The 20,519-nt window shown below is 32.4% G+C and overlaps 1 long non-coding RNA gene across 1 annotated transcript in view; it reads right to left on the bottom strand.

The window, feature by feature from the left end:
* The window catches only part of LOC129144710 (uncharacterized), a 161,346-nt gene extending 142,641 nt beyond the window's left edge, over nt 1-18,705 (bottom strand). The window contains exons 1-2 of the long non-coding RNA XR_008549162.1: nt 18,625-18,705; nt 10,230-10,317 (exon numbers count right to left, since the gene is read on the bottom strand). This is a non-coding gene — a long non-coding RNA (uncharacterized LOC129144710). The remainder of the gene's footprint in view (nt 1-10,229; nt 10,318-18,624) is intronic.
* Between the last annotated feature and the right edge of the window lie 1,814 nt (nt 18,706-20,519).

The raw sequence follows: 20,519 nt of genomic DNA, 5'->3' as shown, positions 1-20,519 counted from the left end.
TTCTAATCTTCAGCTCAATGGACAGAGATGATGTTATTTTCCATGGGTAATAATAGTCACACCCACTCTTCCTAAATGTAAAACCATTTTTTCCAATTGACATCACATGTTCAAAGACAATTATTAATAATGTTCCTCTTCGCACAAATAAAAATAGTAAATGATATTCATCGTTGTAATATGAACAATAAAATAGCTATGATTCATTAGAGCCAATTCTGTTAAGTCCTTTTTATCTATTACATGTATTAAGAAAATATGAAATGAGGGTGTAAAGGGCTTCTTATTTCCTCTATGAACCTTGAGATACAGAAAATATTCATGTCAAAAGAGAAAACCATTTATTTTAAAAGTTCTACAGATAAAATCTGTATGATAAATTAGTATTATATTACCTTTATAGGATTTTGAAATTACTTAATACTGTAAGCCATATGCCATATACCTCTATACACTATCCCACTTGAATAATCTATTCATTGCTATACAAATTTTAAACATGCTAACTCAATGAGTAAATTTAGTGGAAAAATAATTCAAACACTTTTTCATTATAAATGTTCCAGGTAACCTTATGGTAATTATAGATGCATCCAAAGTCTAATGACATTCCTGATATTTTGCATTTAATAACTTGGAGATGGCTCAGCTTTAAAATATTTTTCTATCCACATATAAAAATGGGATAAAATTCTATGGCATATGTAAACCTTACTTTTCATATGTAATTAAACATGGAAAAAAAATCCTCGAATGCTGGGGAAAGCAGTAGTTACCTTGCTTTTATATAGGAGAGAAGGTGATGCGTTAGCTTTAGAAAACTGATCTCAGCGTGAATATCTGAGGAACATCAGTAAGAAGTAGGAACATTTCCAACAAATGAAAATGGAGGAATTTCACAAGAATGAATATGTATGCTATGATTTTTTTTTCAGAAAAAAGGAAAATCATATTTTTATACAAATGCTCCTCCATTCCATGCAAAACTATTCACACAAGTTTAAATTTGTTAAATGTGATGGAAAATTATTTCACCATTTGAAACATATACTGAAATTCTTAGTCTGTTATAGGCACAATCTATAAATTAACCAGATATTCTACTAAGTTAAAAAGAGCTCAAGTTAAGGAATAGCCTATAGAATATTTAAATGCTTCATAAACATAAAAAAGGCAAACTTCATTTTAAATTGGTGGCCATATATCCACCAAAGCTATCTAGCAAAAACAGAAGGAGTAATATTTCAACTAATGATTAATAAAATTACCTATCCAATTTTAAGATTTTTAGCTTTTGAAATGTTCCAACCATCACTAACAAGCACAGCAAGTTACCAGCAAATGTTGCATAGTGAGTTTAATATATGGTTTCCTCACAAAACAGCTGATATTTAATAGTCATTTAGTCACTAAGATTAAAAAATTACAAGTATTCAACAAATACATATCAGTTCCACCTTAGTTTATTTGTAATCAACAGAATTTATTCAAAATTATCTCAAATCTTATTTGAATTCTAGTGAAGTAAATATCCTGGCTTATTGCAAGAAAAAAAAATAAAAGCTACATGTATTTTTTTTCTAGAGCTCATTCTTATGTATTTTTTTCTTTTTAGTATGACTTGGCTAAAAATTGAATAATGCATTATTAAAAAATCATAACTATACTAAATACAGCCCAGAGAGCCACACTCCCATCGATATGTCATTTCACCGCAGGATCACAGTTCATCAAAGACATTTCTGTTTATTTTGATATCTTTTGTTAAAGAAATCCACAGTAACAATGATGACCAGACAAAGGGAGGAAAAAAAAAGCCATTCATCCATTCATGGGTAATTGAATTCCCTCATATTTCATAAACAGACTGCCTATCTGTAGGGTTGTGTTTTCTTTGAATAACTTTCTTGAAAATGCTTTTCCTTATAAGAAGAAGAATTACAATGATGTTTAAGAACTCAAGGTCAACACATTTTTAAGTTAGTTTATTTGATGAATGCATTGCCATGAGAGGAGACACCCTCCTTTTCCTCTCCCCTCTCTCCCACAAATTGCCTTTAGACTGGATGTTTATTGCCCAATGGGAAGAACAAAACAGGGAGGTAATTAAGCCTAGAATTGCCTGCTGGTGCTTATGACAGTCAAGCCACCGGCCTAAGCCTGGTAGTCCTCCCAAATCCACAAAGAAGGAGGCCTGGTTCTGCAACAAAGCTAAGCAGCAAGACATCATTACTGTTAATTACCTGATAAACAAAGAAGACTTGGTGTCGGTGGCAAAACACCAAACTCGGGGCAGCAGCTGATGCTGTAAAAGACAGTTGGCCTTACTTTGTCCTGTGGAGCATTGTGCTGTGAGATGATCCACCTCCATAAAGAGCTCAAGTAATTAGACTCCAACCACTGTGTTTATACGCACTGTTCTCTGTGTGGTGTCCTAATAACAACAAACAACCTGTCCTCTGGAGACAGGTGGCATCTGCTAAACATCAAATAGATAAAAAAAAAAAAACAAACAAAAACAAAAAACCATACTTTCAAATAGTAGTTCATTAATTTATAAGTCAAAGGACAAAGTATAAGAGGGCAAGTGAGAAATATGGAAGCACTGTGAAGTGTGTAACTCCCTTAATAAATAAATGTAAGTAGATAAAATGAGATCTACTTCAAAAAGAATAGCCAGCCTTGAATATAATAGCATATAAGAAGTATTTTAATAAGGATTTATATTAAAATATCTATATGCCATTTTATTTTGATCTTTTTTATTACTATTGTTATTATGAATCAAGATCAACTAAAAACTTCAGTTAACAGAGTGAGGTGTCAGACATGATAAAGTCAAGTTCAGACAAGAGAACACCCCAGAAGACCTATGCCCACAGAAGAGCAGAACATAGAGTTGACTGGATGTGAGTGCACTAGAAAAAGTGATGTGAGTTAATGTCATCATTAGATGCACCTGGTTTGCTCTTTGTCAGTTGGTTTGTCTTAGGTGACTTAGACTTCTTAATTTTCATTTTTATATGTAAAATAAAGTCAGTAAATTAATAATGCACTTGTGTTTGCATTGTTGTGAGGACTAACAGACACAGTATATGTACAGGTTTATAGTGCCTAATGCACATTAAGCTCTCAAAAAATAGTGATTCTAATAGCTGACTTGGAATAAATTGCTCATGTTTGAGGCAACTGGCTATTTAAGACATTAAGAAATACATAGTGGGTTGAACTACAGCTGATTTGGTATGTATGTGTAGGCAACTCTTACATTCTCCACAATCAGAAACCCTATCAGTTAAAGTAAGAACACAAAAACGTTCCAAATCCAGGAATCTTTACTACTTTACACATTCCGCACACACTTTACAGGATCATGTTAGGTTAAAAGCACTGAGTTTGAAATTAGCATGACCTTGGTACAAATATAAGTTTTGAGCTTGCTGGTTCTGTATTTGCTTGGAAACTAATTTTTACTTAGTGCATGTTCTCACCTATAAAAGGGGCTGTATAAGGCTAACCCTTACATAACATAAACTAAATTTGAAGCACAACTTCACTATAGTTATTTTTATCTCAGATTTATCATTCTCATCTATAAATTGGGGATAATAATTACTTTATAGGTTGTTGTGAGGATAAAATGAGTCATTTTCTATACACCTTAAAATGGTGCCTATGTTATTATTTGCTCTCATTTTCTGCTACCTAGGAACTTTTGAGACCATTTTCAGTTTGAGGCCTTAACTATCTGTGATATTAAATATTTCTAATAAGCACTATGTGCCCATGGATGCCACCATCACAGCCCAAATACTCCACATGTTTTTTTTTAAGATTTTAAATGGTACCTTATGCTACCACAATTGACACGACACTCTCCCTATATTTTCTGTCATCTTTGGTTTGCCCCATTTCATCAAAATATATTCTTTTCTTAAAAGATTTATTTTTTTATTTATACAATAGCTGGGGTATGGGCCAGAGGCGCAGAAGGGTGAGGGGATTCACCAGAGACAGAGTGGGGTACAGAACAGGCAGACTGACCGAAAAAACTGCTGAGGGGAGCAGTGCGTGTGACAGGAGAGGTCTGCCACGCCATGTGGGAATCTCCTTGGCCGACCAGGAATCGAACCCACACTGCAGAATCTTTAACAGCACTGTGGTCAACTCGCTGCGCCACCGGGGAGGCCCTCATCAAAATGCATTAATGATGCTGCTTAAAAGACACTCTGTTGCCACTCTTATCATAAGATCTCAAGTGTCCTTCATTCAAGGTTGTTAAACCTTTTTGATCATGTAGTGGGTTCCCTGCAAACATGGAGGAAAGGCGTAAGTCTGCAACTCTCTGCACTCTTGGTCACCTGGACCCAGAACACTCTTCATTCCCCAAGGCTCACAAAGGCTAACAGTGTTAGCTCCTACCTCCTATTTCTCTAGGTCTACAACCCAGCCCAAAGTCAAACCCAAGGTCAGCATTTCACTATCATCCTCTCTCTCCTCATACACTCCAGAGCTGGAATGACATAATAATTAAATTACTGGTTGAAATGAAAAAAATCGTTAATACAAATTAAATGTCTCATGATATAGACCCACAGATCAAACTAAATTTGTGTGCTTGAAGTTTCTGAGACTGATCATTTCTGAAATCCTGCTCCTTTGCTAGAAAGACAAAATTCTTGCTTGCCTTTCATGATAAAAAGATTATTCTGACATAGCACTCTATTCACTACTATATTCTTGTGTTGTAAACTTTTCTGAGGTTTTTATGACTGTCAATAATTTACAAAAATAACTAGAACATTGAAGTGCACACACTGCAGTTGTAGGGTAATGAAAGTGTTACATTTAGGTTAGTAAGTAAGCATCCGAATTAGTAAGTGAGTTAAGTAAGCATTAGTAAGTAAGCATTGGTAAGTAAGCATTAGTAAGTAAGCATTAGTAAGTAATCCCCCAAGAAATAATAAAAATAACTCACATATTGTACTTTATATGTATAATGTACTTTCTGTGTACATTATACAATTTAATCTTAAATTTAAAAGTAGTAATTAAACCCCAAATTCTAAATTATTTGTAATCTGGAGGTTATCTCATTCATTTTTTCAAGAACAATCTTACATTTTAATAAAGTAAGTTGTTTCAAAAATTTTAAATTTCTTACCAATAACTCCTATTTACTACTTAATAATCTTCAATTTTGATATGTTCCTTAAAACCTTTATCATAGAGCACATTTGTTATAATGTGTACATATGGGATTTCAATAAAACGTATACCAACAGTATTTGTAAGATACTGGAAATGTAGACAAAAAGTTCACTATATTAGCATATATAAACATTTGTCTGTAATACAAATAACGTAAGTAAGTTGTGTTAAAATGGTAAAAGAAAGCTGTTGTCAAGTGATAGAAAGGAGTTTTCAGTGTTAATCAGACTGAAAATGTTACTAAGATACAAGATGCTTAGATGTATATTTGGCACAGGGAAATAGGATCTTGAACTTTTCACAAAGATGGGCTATAAAGATTGCAGGAGATGATTCTGAGTGACTACAGTCAGCACACTTATCTTTGGTCAGCTAGAGAAACACTCAGCAAGGTGGAAATTATCAAAAATTTTCTTGGTTCCTGATGTCACTTCTACAATAGTTTTCCATTTTCTTCTTTTTTTTCCTCACTATGCAATTTACTATCATTCTTAAATTCATTCTGTCTTTAAAGGAACTTTTATAGCATTTATAATAATAAAACACTCTAAACTTGGGAAACAGAAGTTGTATTGTTAATAAACATTTGACATTATATAAATTCTTCTGCAGGATCTTGGTTCAGATATTTTCCACAATCAAACCAAAGCTACAATTTAAAATTAACCATTTTGAGGGATTATCCAAACTATAACTGTCTTAAATTTCAACATTTTTATTACTTTTTAATTAACCTAACCTATATACTCAAGAAGGCAGACTTTTTTGGGTCTTAACCATGTTATTTATGCTGAGTCATCAAATATTTACTGCTGTTTTTGTTATGTGCCTCATTCTATTTGTGTTAAATGACCTTTAGTCTCTAGTCTAAAGCAATAAAGTGAATGCTTCCTGTTCTATCGATTAGGAAAGGCCTATTTTCACACTAATAAAATGAGAAGCCCAGTTTAATGAAATACTTTTTTCTGCTAGTAGCCCTAGGTGAACTAGAGACTTGAAAATGTTGGCAGAGGTCAACCAACAGGACAGAGGTCAGATCTGCGGTAAATCAACTTCCAGGAACAAATCACTGGACACTATAAAAATCAAAAGTGGTTCTTTAAGAGACCAGCTTGACCCTCCTTAACCAGAAAATAACATCTGACCTGGCAGTGAAATTTATCACAACATTTCAATTAAAACTTGGCAGACACACTAGCAACATACTGTTCTTCTACAGTTGACCTTGTTACAGAAAAGACAGAGAAAGGAGGGGGAAAAAATGGATATTCTGGCTGCAAACAACAACAAATATGATCCGTAGAATAATAGTTTCATCCACCACATGAAGTTTTCTGGACACTAAATTAGCATGTCAAGTGTGGGTAACACATAACTTCTTGTCAATTATTATCTACTCAGATATCCTTCAGATATCTACTTCTTTATGATATTACAAAACATTATCAGTTAAACAATAACCTTCTTAGTATTTTATTTAATTTACATAAAAGTAGATACTTGGAGTTTGGCATATTTTCATGATAAAAACAGATATAAATAATATAGTTTAATATGATAAATACTATATTTTAAACTAAAAGTGAATGCTACCATTATAGTTGATTTGAGAAACATGTCCACTAAAATCAAGTATTAGAGAAATTTTACCACAACTGTAATTAAATATTTGTAATGAACAGATTCTTAGAAACATACATTCTAAGATTGAATCAGTAAGAAATAGGAAGCTTGATCAGACCTATAGTGAGTAATGGAACTTAAATACTAATCAAAAGTCACCCCAAAAATAAAAGCCCAGAAGCAGATAGCTTCACCCATGAATCTGTCACATTTTCAAGGAAGAATTAATACCTATCCTATTTAAACTCCTGTGTAAAATTGAAAAGGAAGGAAAATTTTCACAATCTGAGAGTCAACATTGCCTTAATTCTAAAACATGACAAGGACATCACAAAAATAAAAAGAAAATACAGGCCAAAAACTCTGATGAACATAAATGCAAAAATCCTCAAGAAAATCTCAGCGAATTGAATTTAGCAACACATTAAGAAACTCACACATCATGAACAACTGGGATTTATTCCAGGAATGCAAAAAAGGCGAGTGCATGCAAGTCAACAAAGTGAATATAACACATCAGGAAAAGGATGGCCAAAAGTCACATGATCATCTCAAAAGACACAGAAAAAAGTATTTGACAAGATTCAACGTATTTCAATGATTAAAAAACCCTCAACAATAGGTATATAAAGAAAGCCCTCAACATAATAAAGGTCATACTCAACAAACCCACATTTAACATCTTACTCACTGGCAAAACTAAAGGATTTTCTTCCTAGATAGGAACAAAACAAAGATAACCATTCTCATCACTATTATTCAATATAATGTTGGAAGTACTATAAAAAGTAATTAGATAAGAAAATATATGAATGTTATTCAAATAAAAGAAAAAAACTATCACTATTGTAGATGGCATGATAATACAAATAGAAAATACCAAAGATTCCAATAAATGTTATTAGAAATAATAAGCTAGCAGTATAGCAGCAAGCTAAAAAATAATATTAAAAAATCTGCAGTGTTTCTATACAGAAATAAAGAACTAGGAGATAGAGAATTAAAATAATCCCATTTATAATTTCACCCAAAAGAATTAAATACATTGGAATAAATTTACGCAAAGAAATGAACAATGTGCATATGACACTGTTGAAAAAAATAGAGGAAGACACAAAGAGATAAAACAGTATTTCATGCTCATAGATTGGAAGAATTATCATTAAAATGGCTATGTAGCCTAAAGCAACATACAAATTCAAGTCAATCCCTACCAAAATCCCAAAGGCATACTTCACAGAAATAAAACAAAAAATTCTGATATCTTTTTTTGAAAAACAAATGGTTCCAAGAAAAGGGAAGAGAGTAGTTATATCAGGAAAGAAGGTACAATGTATTTGGAGTTTTAGTGATAGACTTAACATAGTATATAAAATTGTTGATTCTAAATGATAAATGCCTTAAACTTAGGTTATAATGCAATGTTACTTCAATAAAAAGTTAAATAAATAAAATAAAAGATAAAAGTTTTGATTACTGCATGTATGTAAAAAATAAAGCATTTTTAAAAATAGCTTAACTCCTATATTTAACTTGTCTCATTTTAGGATAATGACTTTTACTATATCCAAGACAGTCAACTTAAAATTTAAAAGAAATGCCAACAGTTTTTATTAAGTTCACAGATTATAAAGTATTCAAAGTGAAATAACTTTCCAACAAGCTGTTAATAACCTACAGAATATTAAAATGGAGAAAATCATTCACCATAACAACAAAAAAATATAATCTACGAAATAACCTTGACAAGAAATTATAAATATGTATTAATAAAATTTTTAAGACATTGAAAAGCAAGTTGTCTCAACTTAAAATGCAAAAACACTAATTCTAAGACATATACTCACTGTTCATTGCAGTATATTTACAATAGCTAAAATATAGAAATTATCTAAATGCCCAAGGACAGATGAGGGGATTAAGAAGATTCATACATACATACAGACATGCATATATATACATATCTATGTGTATACATACACAGTGAAATATTACTCAGCTATAAAGATGAAACCCTGACATCTGTGACAATATAGATGGAAATTGAGGGAATTATGCTAAGTAAAATAAGCCAGAAGGAGGAAGACAAATACCACACAGTCTTAATAGTATGTGGAATATAGCAAAATAAAACAAAGCATCAAACCAAAACAAGTCAAAAACAAATCCTAGAAATCTGACTTTATATTAAGAAGACTAGAGAAAGAGGCAGTGTTGGGAACAATGGGGCATCAGAGGGCAATGGAATATAATGGAGAACTATGTGTGCCTGCTGGTGGGTGTGGTGTGGTAACACACATACGAAGAGTTGTGGTCTTACATCTCTGAATCATATATAGTTTTGTAAACCAAAGTTATCCCAATTAAAAAAATTAAAAATTTTAAATGCTAATTATAAATACATATGTGAAATGTGATATAAAATGGAGAATATATACATATGAACATGTACACATATATATGTAGTTATGTAGCAAATGTCCATTGATGAGTGAATGGATAAAGAAAATTTGATATGCACATACAAAAGAACACCATTCAGTCTTAAAATATCAGAAATTTCTGTTGTATAAAACAGCACAGATGAATCTGGAAGACATTATGCAAATGAAACGTCAGGCACAGAAGGACAAATACTGAATGATTCCAGTTACAGAAGGTATCAAATTATAGAAACTCAGATTAGGATGGGAGGGAGAAGGAATTATGGAGTTGCTTCTCAAAGGGTATAAAGTTTTAAACAGATGAGTAAGTTTTAAAGGTCTTCTGTATAACACTGCTGATAGGTGACACTTTTGCATGGTGGGCTTATAAATATTTTAGTAAGGTAGTTCTCATGTTACCACACAAAAAAAAAAGAACATCATAAATATCATGGTAAGTAAAATAAGAGATATTTAACAGTATATACACACACATATTTTTTATATAAAACTCTAGAAAGGACTAACATAATATTAGTGACAAATTAGTGGTTGTTTTGTGTGAAAGCTGGGACAGGTCTTAACTCAAGAGTGACAGGAAGGAACTTTCTGGGGCTATGGAAATGTTCTAAGTTTTGAATACCAGGTACATCATCATTGATGATGATGAGTATATAAAACTGTCATTACTCACAAACTGTATAATATTGTGGTTTATAAGAAATAAATGTGTCATTTACATGACTAAGATATATTTCTCATCTAAATTTGGTATTTTCCCATAGTTCCTGTATTGTTGTCTGCAAGATCTTTGTAATTTCCTAAGCAATAGGAACAATGCAGTATCTTTTGTTATAATTTTTGGTCTTTTTTCCTGGATTCTTGAGATTGCTGAAGAGTAGTAAAGAGGTGTCTTGTTTTTCATAACAATACCCTCTACCACAATTGGGTTTAGGTTAACGGGGAACTCACCTGAGGATAGAGGCAGATTGTCAGTGAGGTCAACCACTTGATTAAGGTTTAGAACTTTCACTCCCATCTCTATCTCCACCAACTATACCTGAGGGGAGAGGAGTTAGAGAATCATGTCAACGCCAATGACCAATGATTACATCAACCATGCTGCTAATGAAAACCCATAAACCCCCAAAGGACAGGGTTTAGAGAGCTTCTAGGTTTATGTGGAGATTTGGAGTATGTGGAGATTTGGGGGAGAGTAGTGCACTTGGAAAGGGTACTATTTTCCCCATATCTTGCTCTATGTATCTATTCTACATTGCTATTCCCCATGAGTTGCTCAAGGATATTAAATAGTCTTAAGAACGAGGTTGTTGGCCCTTCAGTTCTGTAGTTCATGAGTGGGAAACACAGATGATAATCTGGGCTTATGAGTGACAGCTGAAGTATGTGTTTACATGAGTGTGTGGGGGGTAGACTTATAAGACTGAGTCCTTAAACTGTGAGATCTGATATTATCTCTGAACTATGTAGAAACATCTCCCACCACAAACACCCTCCCCAACATAATCATCATAATTTAATGTGAATGCATAAATTGCTTACTCAGAATGAGTGCATTTCATTTTATGTATAACTTAAAAATTTTTGCATATACAATACAATCCCTACTTTTATAAGTGTAAAATTAAACTGAGAATTTATTCATTAACAAAGATTATAGTTTACATTGATATCATGGATAATTTTTTGGTTTAACCAGCTTTGGGGAGGATTTGTCCCTTACTTTTCTTCATTGATTGTATAGCAATACTTTATTTAAATTGACAGACTACATTAATATATTTGAGGGAAGGAAAATTTCAGTTGCATGGTGGATTTTCCATGGTATTACTAAGTAAAAAAATAACTTGGAATTATTTAGAAAGTCATTTGGGATTTCTGAAAATACTAACTCTGGATTTTTCCTGGAGTTTCTTAATCTATTAATACACTTTACAAAGAATGTTTGCTATAAAATTAGACTGATAAAAGAAGAGTAAATTCACAGAAATAAATAGCAATTCTTAATGACCAAACAACTTGGTCATTGAAGATGAAGAACTGCTTGAAATAACTTGGGATTTGTAAGTGTGACATATCAGAATAGCAATAGCATAATGATAATACAAAAATTCCTCTAAATTCATGGTAGAGTGGATGACAAATGACATTGAGAATTATATTAACATGTATAATTAAAACAACATATATTTCATTAACATATATTAGTAAATATGTGTTAAATAATACTTGATGCAATAAAGTAGAAAAAAGCTCTCATACCACAGATCCTTAAACTAAGACTAAGAGACATATGGACTCATTTTTAGTAACCAGTGAATTTAGGTTAATTGTAATGTTATTTTTCATAATAACTTAAAATGTAAGATTTATGAGGGCAGTGATATTTTCTTATTCATCCAGTACTAGAGAAATAGCTGGAGCTTGAGTATGCTATAAATGCATGCTAAATAAGTGACTACATTAACTCTAGTCAACTTCCCCACACATATTCTTAAGTATTATTATTATACTAAAACAATAATAATGATATAGGACATACTAGAAAATATCAGTTGATTGCCTTTAAGAGATAAGAACATATATGCAATTTCATTTTATTTTACTATTATACTATGCTGCTTTGACCCCCCATATTATTTCCACACTTTCTACTTCTCCATACTTTATCCTTATCCCTGGAGAACCAAGGCAAACTAAATCTAGTAGGGACTTAAGTCTAGATACCCATCACGTTCTTAGTTGGAAGTAGAGTTGACTTTTCCATTTCTATAAAATGTTCAATTTTATTTCATATTTAAAAGAAATTTTGTCTCTATATGTCAGTATAACCTTGTAGTATACACTGAAATAAATCTTTTTAAAAATTAAATGATTCTTCATAGATGTGGGAGGGTTTTAATCTTCAATTATTCTATTACATCCCTCAATGTCAATTTTCCAGGAGGGATTTGTTCAATTTTCAACACATATACAGCATCAACACAATGACAAAGAATGTCTCTGTCACAGCTGGTATATCCCAATGGAGCTATTAATATCTTTTTAAGTCATGTTCCTTTTGTGACATAGGCAGAACATACATAAATATGTTGGGAGAAATGATTTTCATAATTTTAATATGCTAGCTACATTTGTGATAACAGCCATGATCAAATATGCTCTCACTTGCTAAACCAACTAAACAGATGATCTATAATTCTCTTGGATGCAAAAATCTAAGCAATATTTAAAAATCATGAACATCTACTTTAGGATTGATACTGAATAAGGTTACTCTAATTTTCAAGTGAAGTCCAAGTGTTGTAACAATTATGGCTCATTATGTTGTCAAAGAGAGACCTGTATTCAGTAACTATTTCCAACTCAAGACAGACTGTGTTGTTGCCAACAGACTTTTCAATAACCTGTGACAATCCAGCCTGCAGAGGTTAGAATTTAGCTACTACACTGTTATCATTTTGTCTCAGTCGCTAAATCATCAGACTTTTTTTTTTTTTTGCAAAGATCATAGATAAATCCCTTGTTCTTGTTCATTCTTGAAGAGTTCTTCCTCTTAGTGCTCAATAATAATAAACATGATTTTCTAGTCATGTTTTGCTCATATTACTTATGGCTTTCATCTAGTGCAATATATAAAGACAGAGAAATGAAGGCAGCATAAGAAGGGAAAGGAAAAGGGAATCCAAACAGAATACACTTATTTTTCCTTAGCTTCTAGAAGGCAGGAAGCACAAGGTCTTTCATTTAAAATATCTTATTCATGTCCTTGACAGTGTACCTTGTTATTTTATGATCATCTCATATGACCCTGTTTATATAGGGTAACTCTGGACCTCTTCCTCTCTACGTTATGGTCTGACAATCACTAACTCATGTGTTTCTGATAAAAACATAATGTATGTCCTGTTCAAGAAACATAAGTAAAATCATTGAGTGATTACTATTTTTGATCTGTCACACAAGAATTCAAATGTAAGATTATAAATTAAAACTACAGTAAAACTGCTTTGTTTAAAAGTTCATTCCTTTTCTCTAATTTGAAAATACAATGCCATAAAAGTTTAAGAGCAAAAAGGTACCCCAAAAATGTTTAGATTACTTGGAATAAAATGCAGTATACTTGTTCCCAATCATAAAAAGAGCACTCAAAGAAAAAAAGGAAAAGGATGAGTGTTTCCTTTCATTTATCCCTGCTCTCTGGTGCAAATATTTTATGTTTGGGGATCTAAAGAGGTCTCTTGAGTTGGGTTAATTGAGATGTGAGAAAGTACATAAAAAGATAACTACAGCCCTTCAAATGAAATAAGCCACAAAATCACCATCCTTATCATTAGAACTATAATCACATTGGATTTATAACAATAATTATGACAGTGGTGATGTTAATGAAGGAGGAGGAGAAGATGGAGAAGCAGCAGCTGCACTGTGAACATTATTTTATTTTATAACTTGACAATGTCATTTTTTATGAGCCCTTCAGTGGAACAAACTTTTCATGGAAATTTGCCCTGCTGAATAGTTACAGCAATTACTATTAAACATATACACATGCATCTCTCTATCTATATAGGTTCACTATACATGTATAGTGTGTATATACTTAAGACATTTAGACTTGAAAATGGTAGTGCTTTCATTTTAAAAAGGGCTAAGATTAATTTTGTGAGAAAAGGGGAATAAGTTTGATTTATTGAATATTGCATAGGCAACTGAAGAAAATATTGAAGGTGCAGCCAAAACTTTCGAATGGCAAAGACTAATACTCTGATCACAAATAAATTTATTTTTCTTGTTTCAAGAATTCACATTGTTGATCAAAGTGAGGAGGAATATTGGGTTGATTAAAGTTTATTTACTGGCTCATAAACTTCTGTTCATTTGATGATGTGTAAGACTGACCAGCACAATAACCAAATCAGAAACATTGCAAGGCAAAAAGCAATTGTGCAACTGAAAATGTTACATATTTTAATTCCCTATATATTTGCATTTCTATTATGCTTGACTGTACCTTCTGAATACAGGCAGAAATAATATGCTCCTAACTCCAAAAATGCTATGAGACCCCAGTATTTTGCATAAAATGAGTCTTAAAAAATGCCAAATCCTGTATCTGCGACCTGTAATTTCTATGTTAGTGAGACACAATTTTGGCATTAGGTTCTAATCTATATTAAAAGTAGCTGTGCTTAGAAGAGGTGATACATTGAATTTTATCAGTGGTTCATTCTCAGCATGAATCAGTTTATCATACTTTGTCCTGAGGATCTATAAATAGGAGAAAGGAGAGCAGAGTGCTCCACAGCGCTGAGTGGCTGAGAATTGAGAGAAGGCCAGCAGAGGGGAGGGGGAAAGGAAATGGAAAACTAACTTGGCTTATTTCATTGATATTTAGCCTGTGCTGCAAAGCAGGCAAGGACACTGATTTACTCTTTAAACTAGACAAACTGGCATTATATTCTGAGGCACATGGGCATTATTGACAATGCCTCGTTGACGTTTTGTGCTGTTCTTGGACATTTGTCTCTGTTAGGCTAGAGAAAGTTATCATTATCTTCAATGCTCTTCTCCATCCTCAATCCCTACCCCCAGTCTATGAAGCGTGGTGAAATAAAAACATTTTTCCTTAACTCTGAATTATTTAAGAATAGTAAATGAGTTAAAACCCAATTCTTGTAAACGATACTAGGTTCTACGGTGTGATATATTTGTTTGCATATTCATTTGCCAGATTATGAAGAACTAGAAGAGCAGAGGTCAAATCAGTGTAAACATAAGGTATAGGATGTTATAGCTGGAGACAGCTTCACAGATGAGGGCTGACTGTCACTGACTATGCAACTGTCATCTCTATCTTGCTTAGGCAATATTAAGTGGCATGACACTTTATCAGGGCATGTTAATTCAGTGAGGAATGATAAAAACTAAACTACATGCATGCTAATCTGGAAAGTGTTAGGAGAGTGCTTTGTGTAGCCTATGGTTCTAGTTTGAGAAATAGCAGTGTCCACTTTGTTATCATAACAAGGGAAAAGGAGAATTGTTTCAAAAATTGCAGTTCTTAGGTGGAATTTTGACATTTTACAGTTGATTTTATTATTAGTTGGAACCAAAAACAATGGGGATTAATAATACAAAGCAAGGTGTTTTTATGTGTTGCAGAAAGTAAGTGAAAATCTCATTTAGAGTTGGAATAAAAATGTACGTGGAGAATATATCTGAGAGATTTATCCAGCCTAGAATTCAAGGTATCAGGAAAAAGGATGATTCCAAAATTAAGCCATATAATAATGAAAAATAAGCAACAGAAGTCAACAATCCTAAAGCAATTATGAAAACATATAAATAAAAGATGATTCTCCTGCTTTTTAATAATAGACTTTTTTTCCCCTCTTGGGAGAGAATATAAAGGCAAGGTTTAAAACTCACATCTTTTAAATTTTCATTTTTTTAAAAAAGGCAAATAGTTGTTTCTGAGAACTTCACAGTCCAATTGTGACAGAAACTGATGATAATGTGGTCTTATCAGGTAAACATTCAAAATAGAATCAGAGATAAAAATTTTAATAGCATTCAGGATGGAATCTGACCACAGATTAAGTAATGCAAAACCAAAGGAAAAAAAACTTGTGCTTCTACCACAATGGGACAACACTGCTTACTTGAGTGATATAAAAATAAATACACAAGTCAAATGAATATATTTTTCCACTTTTAATGACACATTTCATTATTCTCAGGAAATTAGTATGGTTGATGATATTTTGTGTACGGTGACTTTTGCTAGGTCAAATCATTTCCCAGGAATGTTATCTTTTGCCTTAATGATTTCGATTCATCTCATTTTTTAAGGAAATGGTCAACTAAAAATGTGTATGCTATTTTTTAATAACATCTTTTGATTCTTGGATTTTGAGTCAGGTCTTGGACAACAAATCAAGCGACTTTGATCAAAGTCTTTGGAAAATGTAATGTTTTAAGGACACATTTAATTGGATCACAGTTTGAAGTGGTAGCAAAGTGAGTTTGCCCTTTGTCATAAGGTACCTAGGAATCCTGATCTATATTCCTGATTGCTATTGATTTTTTTAGATTTCATTATAAAATCAATAACTGTTGCACAGGGTAAAATAGTTTACAAGGGTTGCAACATACTGTGGACTTCTGAAAACATACTGAGCTCGGTGAAGCCACCCAGGCAGCCAATTAGGAGAAAACATCTATTAGGTAAAAACAGGGCAGTCCCATTGACTGCTATTGATTTCCTTAGCCCTGTGAAAAGACAATCAATTAGATAAAGAAGGCTAATGTTACAGCTGCAATTTAATAACCCCTAAAAAAAGAAGGAGAGCTATTGATTCCTGACATGGAATGTTGAGGCTTATTGAAATATACTGAACTTCACCTGTCTTTTAATCAGGCCTGCAGAGACAGAGAAAGCTTGCCTTTCTAGCCTTGTGGTACAGAATTCCACTTATTAAAGAGCCTTGGTGATGCCAGACCTAAGAGATGCAAATGAAATAGAACTTTAGAAGAAACACAAGCCTAGATTGAATACTAAATCATGGAAGCTATTGACAGAAACTGTCTTGGTGAAGGTTGTTTCTTTTTCCATACAGAGCTCACCAGAGTACCACCTGTCATTTTCAAAAGCAAAGTCAGTTTTGCCAACCAGCCGTGAATGACAAATAAAGCTTTATGTGAAACACAAGGGCATATTATGTGCTATTGTGAGTTCTGCTAAGTGCTAATTTATCTGGCTTGTTCTCTTCAGCAAACACAGGCACGGACACATGAAATAATCCGTCTAATTATGTAGCTATTTAGGAGAAAAACAAAACAAGGTGTTTTTGTGTGTTGCAGAAGGTACATGATACAAGAAAGGTTTTCATAAAACCTAACATAGCTAATGAAAATAAATGAAATGCTGTAAGCTGTAACAATTTTAGAACAAATAAACTTTTGCTAGTTTTGGATTTAGGGAGTCCCAGCTGCTTTTCATAAATAGATGAGTACTTTCATTCATTTTTTTTTATAGTCCCTAATTGGAAATGGCTAATAGGCCTTGTCCCTTTCAAGTATAAAATCTGGGCTAAAATACCTCATATAGATATTTTCTTTATGCTTTTCTTTTCTATTGCATGTATTTGATCCTTTCTCCCTCATTATATATATGCCTTTTTACCAGCAGACAGCTGCTATTCACAATAATTGCTAGGGCAGTCAATTATACTTTAAATAGACCTACTTGAGGACAAATGGTGGTCTAAATTGTACTAAAGGCATACCATACACAAAGACTATGTCATTTCTAGTATCTGAAATATTCTAAATATTCCTGAGCAGCAATATAGTTTGTGCATCTTACTTCAACATATCAAAGGCTTTCTCCAAAATACTTCTAGAATATAAGTGTCCTGTTCTGTAAGCCATTACCAATTACTTAAATTTCTATTTATAAACAGAATATATTGTTAATACTCCATATGTATTTAGAGAGTATAAGTAAGCATTGTAGGGAATCAATTTTGTTGATAGTATTCTCTCTTTCTCTTTTTTTATTCAAAAGCCATGTGAATTCTATATGCATGTGTGCTACTAATCATTAATGAGGAGGTTTCTTTGAAGGATGTGTTTTTCCTTAGGAATTACACTTTCGTAAAATAATTATGAACAAAGAATAAGTTTCGGAATTTCAGGTCACAATCAAAGATGAGTAAGTGTGTGTTATGGCATATATAAAGTTAATATTATACACATTATTAGAGACTGTCACAAATTAGAACATCACATTTCTGTTTATAATAGTATAGCACTAATATAATAGTCAATATATTATTGATTGGCAGGGGACTACAATCTATAAAATCTGAAGTGCCATGGTTATAGATAAATCACAGTAATAATATTTTCAGAATAAAAATTTTGGAATATGAAGTTGATTGAATTTAAATATTAAACATATAATTTATTCAGGCTCTTAGAACATTGTATCAAAATGAATTATTCTCTCACTTTGCTTAGCATTTTCACTGTGTTGTATATACGTCACTTATTCTTAAAGTTATGTTTTGCTGTTAAGTAGAGAGACTACAACTTTATTCTCATCTAGTCTCACATGTATCTGGGCTAAGATGTCATGCCTCACGTATCCTGGATGTATGTGTTCTGGACTGTATTTTGATCTTAAAGGTTTAAGATAGCTCTCCCACTGTCATATTAGCATAAGTGAAAAATATACATGTAGCATAAATAAAATCTTGGTTATAAAGGAAAAGAATCTATCAAAAGGAAAGAATTGAGGGTGCATATTTAAACATCAAGATAACATTTCGACACTTACAACTCTATTGAAGTATTGAAGTAACATTTAGCTGTCCAACATGCAATAGAAGAGTCCTTCAACTCAGACATCTTCCTTCAATTCTCTAAGACTGCAAAAATAAAAACTTTAAAGCATATGGCTAATGTAGCAACAAGGTCAAGTTACTTTTTCAAAATCTGAAAAAAATGGTTTATGAATGAATGAGTGAAATGAATTAACTAAGAATATTTTAGTGGGGCTTTATAGGGCACGCCTTGATAGTAGTCTTAATGCCACATCGACTGGGTTCAAATTCTGCTTCCTCATTTTATAATTGTGCAATTCTAGGTAAATTAGTTAACCTCCTTACCCATTCATTTCTCCCTGCCCCTCAGGCTTCTCATCTGTAAAATTAGGGAATGATATAAATTTTAAGTTTGTTATGCAGATTCTAAAAATAATTAGCAAAGAACTTAAAGAGATGTAATTTAAAAATTTGGTAGTCAAGGTTATGAGTATTATATGCATGTTATTTTATTAGTAGTATACTAAAGTATTTGCCCTAAGTACACTTAAAAACTATTTTTTTAAATCTCACTGATGACTTACATTGTGGCTCTTAATGATTTATAGCCACGTTAAAGGGAAGTACATGGAGGAATAACGAACCACTTCAATATATGTACACACTTTGTTTTCACTCCATTACCAAATAGCATAAAATAATATATATTTTAAAGCAAAAAATGGATAAATATCTATGAATATCAAATAAGAGATCTGGTTGATATGAAATGATATACTATTTGAAATGGATTAAATTTAAAAATTATTATAAACTTCAGTTACTCAAAACCTTCATGAAGCAGAGTTGATTGTTCTAGTTCTGACTTTATTATAAAATAATTGGGGCAAATCTTTTTTTCTTTCATTTATTTATTGTATACAAACACATGGTTAATGTGAAAATACTTCCTACGAACACGATAAGAAATAGGTAGTGTTCCAGGTCAATTGATAAGGGTCCAGAATAAGTAGAACAATGATTATTCTCTGTGGGAATGAAAAACACACTCTTAGACTTTAAGAACAAAATAGTGGTCATCAGAATGGAAGGGGAAGGAGGGTGGGCAAATCAGGTAAAATGGGTCCATTGTATGGTAAGGGAAGAAAATAGACTTTGTGTGGTGATTTATAACACTGTGCACCTGAAACCTATATTATTATAAGCCAATGTTACTTCAATATTTTTTTAATCAAAGCAAAAATAGATATTAGTTTAAATCAGTGTTTCCTAACAGGAGGTGATTTTGACCAACAGGAGGCATTTGGCAATATCTGGATTCATTTTGGGCATAATAATTAGGAGACAGTGCCCTAGAACCTAGTGGATAGATACTAAGAGTGCTGATAAATATCCATAATTCACAGAAAAATTCCACAAAACAAATATCCAGTCCAAAATGTCATTAGCACTGCTGTTAAGAAACCCTGACTCAAATGTATGATCTTTACTTTCATTCTTGTATAGCCATCATTTAATATTTACATGAAATAGAGACACCAAAGAGAAGCCAGACAAAATTCCTTTATAATTCAGACAACAGGAGGCTAAATATTATCTTGGGAGTGCCGTGATTCCTTTTGTGGATGGAATCTTTCTTCAGTCCTCTATAGGTCTTGTGTGTGAATTCGAAGTACAGGTTGTAGGAAATTACTATGTTAAATTTTTTTCATGACATAAAAAAAGACATTGACAAGGGAAACCATCAACACATTGTCTATAATTAAATTGTAAGAGATGTGTGTGTGTGCGTGTAAGCAGAAATTCTATTAAAACATCCTGACCTTGATTTTTATAGAATTTCTATCATCTCCAAAATTCAAATGTATGTCATAAGCATTACATTTTCCTTGATATAACAAATGGCTAT

Source organism: Talpa occidentalis, unplaced genomic scaffold (assembly GCF_014898055.3).
Source record: "Talpa occidentalis isolate TD23 unplaced genomic scaffold, MPIMG_talOcc4v2.1 talOcc4.6, whole genome shotgun sequence".
NCBI classification, from domain to species: domain Eukaryota; kingdom Metazoa; phylum Chordata; class Mammalia; order Eulipotyphla; family Talpidae; genus Talpa; species Talpa occidentalis.
The sequence above is the reverse complement of the archived record's forward strand: the minus strand, read 5'-3'. Positions and strand labels throughout refer to the sequence as shown.